Source organism: Phoenix dactylifera, chromosome 2 (assembly GCF_009389715.1).
Source record: "Phoenix dactylifera cultivar Barhee BC4 chromosome 2, palm_55x_up_171113_PBpolish2nd_filt_p, whole genome shotgun sequence".
NCBI lineage: Eukaryota > Viridiplantae > Streptophyta > Magnoliopsida > Arecales > Arecaceae > Phoenix > Phoenix dactylifera.
In genome coordinates, this window is record NC_052393.1 from 27,182,048 (window position 1) to 27,188,146 (window position 6,099).

The 6,099-nt window shown below is 45.0% G+C and overlaps 2 pseudogenes; one reads left to right on the forward strand and one right to left on the reverse strand.

Moving 5' to 3' along the window:
- Positions 1-950: 950 nt before the first annotated feature.
- Positions 951-1,833, reverse strand: LOC103714536 (annotated as a pseudogene).
- A 2,204-nt stretch (positions 1,834-4,037) lies between these two features.
- Positions 4,038-5,595, forward strand: LOC103714537 (annotated as a pseudogene).
- The last annotated feature ends 504 nt before the right edge of the window (positions 5,596-6,099 follow it).

Consider the following 6,099-nt stretch of genomic DNA (forward strand, 5'->3'; position numbering starts at 1 on the left):
GTTTCGCCCATAGTATTGTATAATAATGGTGGTGAAGATAAACACAGCATAGGTCGATCCTAACATGATATATCATAGACAAACCATCACCCAGCCCATACTTAATACACTACATTGTATTACTGTAATGTAAACATTATTAAGGAGAAATGGAAGAACATACTATGATAGATAATGTGATATTTGACATGAACCTCCACAAATAGAATGGAGAAAATAAAAATAGTCAAACAAGAAACCAGAATTTCATTTCAAACAGCTCATTATATAGTTTTTGATACTAAAAATGTAAATAATGCAAAACATTATATTTTACAAATATAAACACTATAATAGGAAGGATTAATTAAGCAAATGTAACTTACAATAAGCAGACAACATTAAAACCAAAGTGCTCAAAACAGAAGAAGACACAAAGTATTCACTACCCCCATAACACAATTATATATTATGCTCAATAAACAAACTAGGGATATATAATTGGAGAAGGCCAAGGTTACTAACTAAAGAAGAGAGAAAACCAAAGAGCAACCGATTCCTTCAAGCTCTTTGGTGACCAGCCGAAAACAATATCAGCAACCACTAAAAATTTCACTGATAAACCAATTATCGTAACCTCAATTCAACTCACATCAAACAAACACAAAAATCAGCAATTCTTCTTTAAAAGTCCAATCCTTCTATTACCCAAATCATGAATATAACTATTCACAATAACGAGAAAACACAGGAAGCCCACCCTCATTCATCTCAAAGAGAACATCAAAAAGAAGACCAGAAGAGTGGTCATTAAGGCAAATGAGTCAAAACAAAAATACCCAATAACCCACATTCAAACCACAGCAATCGAGCACAAAAACCAGACCATGATTAGAGACATAAAAATCCTACCTTTTTCGCTCCCTGCATCATAAACATTCCCAATAATCAAAAGGCAAAGGATGCCCATATTCATCGAACAGCCAAATGTTTTTTCTTTTTTTTGAACTATCCACACTATATAAGATCACAATAATCACAGAATACACGACTACGAAACCAAACTTTTTATTACCGAAATCCCATATATTCACAATAATACCAGGAATATATGCCCAAAAATCCGAATCTTCTCACTATCTGCAAAACATAAATTATCAGTAATCACGGAGTACATGTATAGAAATCCAATCTGATCTTTTTATGAGCCATAGCATATATGTCTTCACAATAATCATAAAAGAGTGAACAATCCATTCATCTCTCTCAAATCCAATTCAGAAAAAGGGAAAAGAGATCATCAGGATCATCATCAGTGGCATCATCAAGAGGCAGGAAAAGTGAGGGCCTTGGTCTTGAAGCGGTACCTGGGGCATCGGGGGATGGCCTGGCTGGGGCCGAAGCCAAGCTGGCCGTTTCCTCGCATGAGGGGCGGGCCGTCGTCGTAGACGTAGCCCAGGAGGCGGCCGCAGGCGTCGCACTGCATGCGGGTGCGCTTCCTTTGGAGACCCCAGTAGTTGACGGTCTCGAAGAAGGGCGGATCTTGTCTTCCTTGGAGAAGCGGAGCTTGGAGTCGTCCACCCAGGAGAAGGAGAGCGTGCCCTTGTTCCCGGCCTCAAAGTAGGCGTCCGGTGGGAAGAGGTGGGCGGTGCTCAGATTCAGGTCCGCCCCGCACTCCGCGCACCTACGAAAACCGCACCCACATCAACACCCATCGTCCATTTGGGGGGGGGGAGAGAGAGAGAGAGAGGAGAGAAAAGAAGAGCACTTACCGGTAGACGGTGGCCATGGTGGTGAGATGAATTAGAGAGAGAAAGAGAGGAGGGGGACTGGTTTGATTTGGAGGTCGGTTTTTGGAATGACCTAGAAGCTTTGGATATTTCGTCGCGCGCCTGCCCGCCCGTGGACTTGACCACACGGAGACACGGTCGGACGGACGGTGCAAATGGGTCGGATCGGATTGGTGATCCCGGTCCAATTTTATTTTATTTTTTTTCAAATTTAATTTTGAATCCAAACCTAATTTAATAAAAAATCAGATCGGATCCTGCTGGATCGAATCCACCGCTATAATTTTTGACCTAATAGGTCATTCGGATCGGATTGGATCCATGTATGACTCGAATCCAACTCAAAAAATTCGAATTCGGTTCATGTCTAGATCGGATCTGGTTCCGATCAATCCATCCATATCTTCAAAACTTGTTTGCACCTCCGTAAATTGCAGTATGTAGGCCCAAATAATTTGACAAATTCGGATCGAATCGGATCGTAAAATTGAAAACCTAAATATTATCCAAATTTTAAATAGGTAGGGTCGGGTCAGAATTCAATAAACTCAGATCCGATTCAGAAAATAGAACGGGTCTAATTTTAGAATTCGATCCAGCACAAAGAATCCTCCAAAATAGGTTGGATTGAGTCGCCAGTGAAGCAGATCATTTCGGCCTCACTCAGACAGGAAGAGTCGTTGATTATTTTATTTAATAATAAATACTAATAGCCTTCAATTTAAAAACATGACGCAAGACATTGGTTACACCGCTGTGCGCGACGGTATATGCCTGTCGTTATAATTCCAGATATATTTTTAAACGCCAGCTCGCCCCCATACACGTACACCCAGCTTTCCAATACTCCAAATTCCAGTTGAACTGCCACATTCGCATCTCATCCCAACTCACGGATATCAAATAAATACACAGAGACCAAGCCATTGTAAGTTATCGAAGGAAGAATTGGTCCCCCACCACTTCACAACCTACCCATCTAATCTTATCTTCCAAGGTTTTTGCTAAATTAGATTAAAATTAATTAAATTAATCCAACCAACATGTGGGCACAGTTCCCTAGCAAAGCCTATACACATGCGGAGAAATCTTGCTCACAAAACCATGCACAAGATCTCAAAACAATCCCACACGCATCCCCATGCACAGCTCTCAAAGCGACATGCGATGATCCAACAACCGTTCTATCTCATATTAGCATTTTTTTTAATAAGCTGGATAAATTAAGAAATTCAAGTATAAGCACATATGTGAAAATTAAAAAAAATTAATATTTAAAAATTAAGATGGAAGACGTGTTGAATAATTTGAGAGTGTAGGACTCGTTTGGTTCGCGAGAATCATTTTTCTTCCATACAAATATGATTTCTGAAAAACAGATTCCTAGAAAAAGTATGCTTAGGAAAGTAATTTTGACATGTTTGGTTAACCATGCAAAAGTTACAAATTTTCAAAATGCTTATGTTTATTTGACCATCCATTTTTCTGAAAAAAGTTAAGTATAATTCCTATTATACCCTTAATAAAAATTAGATCTTTAATACCTCTTTAATGCTTCTTTAATGTTGAAGGGCCTTTTTGGAAAAAAATAAAAATGGAGTGATTCCGCCTTACTTTCCCATGTTTCTCATGTATTTTCCATGAAATGTGGGAATCATATTTCCATGGGAATACAATTTTTCCATCTCCCTCTTTTGAAAGCTCTAACCAAACAAGAGACATCTCATTACTTTTCCGTTGACCACACTTTCTCTCCTTCTTTTCCTGCACACCATCCCACAAGCATTAACGGCTCTTTTGCTGGCTAATAAATTCAAATAAATATTTATTGCGCATTCAAAAACTTGGATGGACCGTTGCCTTTCTCTTGGCATCATGACGGATCTCAGCCGTCCATTTTGATGCTATCACGATAGGGGGCTGCTTCGGGAAGCAATGTCCACGTTTGTTCCACGGTGTAGAGGAGCCACACGTTACGTTAAGGCTAAAGGGTGGGAAGAAGAGAAGGCACCCGCTTCCACGCGTGACCTTCACACGTGGTGGTGTCAGGCGACACGAGATTCAAAAAAGAAGAAGAAAAAAAAAATCCCACTTACCTCGCGGGCCCCACCTCGCGCTTCGCACACCTCGTAGGATTTTGATTTTGTCTTTAGATTAAAAAAAAGGAGCAAAGCCAGCAAAATATATGGATACATAGGTAAATACATGGCAAGGAATAGATATCCTCGATCTCCGTTCTGTGTTCCGCCGGACCATCTTAAATTCCGCTCGCTCCGGGCCGCAGGCGCTGGCGACCCAGGAGGAGAGGAGGGACGGTTCGCGGTTTGGCTGGATTATTCTATGGTCTCGCCGGACCATCTTACCGCGGCAATATTCTTCATAAGTAAATCCCAACAAATCCTAACAGTTCGCTTCTCTCTCTTTCTAAGTGGGTCTCTCTCTGGATCGGAGGAGGAAAGGGGAAATAGAAGGAAGAGGAGGGGAATGGAGACGGTGGCGGTGGCTTGGACGGCGGTGGTGGTGGCGGCGGGGCTGATCTACTGGTTCGTGTGGGTGATGGGGGCGGCGGAGGTGAAGGGGAAGCGGGCGGTGGATCTGAAGATGGGATCCATAACGCGGGACAAGGTCGAGGACAAGTACCGGCAGTACTGGTCCTTCTTCCGGCGCCCCAAGGAGACCGCGGAGGCGTCGTCGGAGAATGTCCCCGTCTTCGTCGACACCTTCTATAACCTCGTGACGGATATCTATGAATGGGGCTGGGGCCAGAGCTTCCACTTCTCGCCCTCCGTCCCCGGACGCTCCCACCGCGACGCCACCCGCGTCCACGAGGAGCGCGTGGCCGACCTCGTCGGCGCCCGCCCCGGCCACCGCGTGCTCGACGTCGGGTGCGGGCGTCGGCGGGCCCATGCGCGCCATCGCCGCTCGCTCCGGCGCCCACGTCGTCGGCATCACCATCAACGAGTACCAGGTCGGCCGCGCCCGCGCCCACAACAAGAAGTCGGGCCTGGACGCCCTGTGCGAGGTCGTCTGCGGCAACTTCCTCGAGATGCCCTTCCCGGACTCGTCCTTCGACGGCGCCTACTCCATCGAGGCCACCTGCCACGCCCCCCGCCTCGAGGACGTCTACGCCGAGATCCTCCGCATCCTCAAGCCGGGGGCCCTCTACGTCTCCTACGAGTGGGTCACCACGGCGCTGTACCGCGCCGACGACCCCGACCACGTCGAGACCATCCACGGGATCGAGAGGGGGGACGCGCTCCCGGGTCTGCGAGCCCACGACCAGATCGCGGCGATCGCGCGGAAGGTGGGCTTCAATGTTCTCGAAGAAAGGGATCTGGCGACGCCCCCTGCGGGGCCGTGGTGGACTCGGCTCAAGATGGGGCGGATCGCCTACTGGCGGAACCACATCCTGGTCTCCGCCCTCGCCTTCCTCCGGATCGCGCCCAAAGGTGTCGTCGAGGTCCACGAAATGCTCTACGAGACGGCGCGCCACCTCACTCGCGGCGGCGAGACCGGTATCTTCACCCCCATGCACTTGATCCTCTGCCAGAAGCCTCCCGTCGCCGCCGACCACCAAGAATCTTCTACTTCCTAGTCCCACTCCATCCCGCCCATGGAGGTAGACCTTTGATCTTTTCTTCTTGTGTTATTTTTTTTTAATTTTTTTTTTTTAACTTTTTTGGGTTTTCTATCTTGTGCTATCAGAAGAAGAAAAAAAAATCAGAAATTGAGCTTTTTTTAATTAACTTTTTTGGGGTATCTATCTCTCTCCAGCTGAATTCAGATTACTTTTTCTCTCAAAAAATTAATTAGGGTTTCGGATGAACTGGCTTCCGGCACTTCTTTTTCAGTTCGATTTGAATGACAAAAATGCCCTATTTTTCGTTATAATTATTGCTTATGATCCGATGTTGGTGTTTCATGATCTTAATTGCTCTCCGAATCGGATGGTGGAGAATGAGAGGTATATATGTATATTATTATGAAATGAGAAAGATCGTGTGGGTGTCAGGGGTGGTGAGTTGGCGTGGGTGTCGGCTTGTGTTGGATTTGAGTGGGTGGCGGGAGAGGCACGTGAAAGGTACGGCGACAAAACCCAAAAGTCACGTCCCGCTCTGTGTTTCTGTTTGGAGGCATGGATCGCTTCGGAGTTTATGAAAACGAGGAAACAAAGCAGAGTTTATATATATATACACACAGACACACACGCACGCGTTTAAAGAGCGTTCATAACTTATTCTTTGGAAAGTTATTAATCTACTCTTCTTCTTTTTTTCATAGATAAAAAATATTTTTATTTTTTATAATTTTTAAAAGTATTATATATATT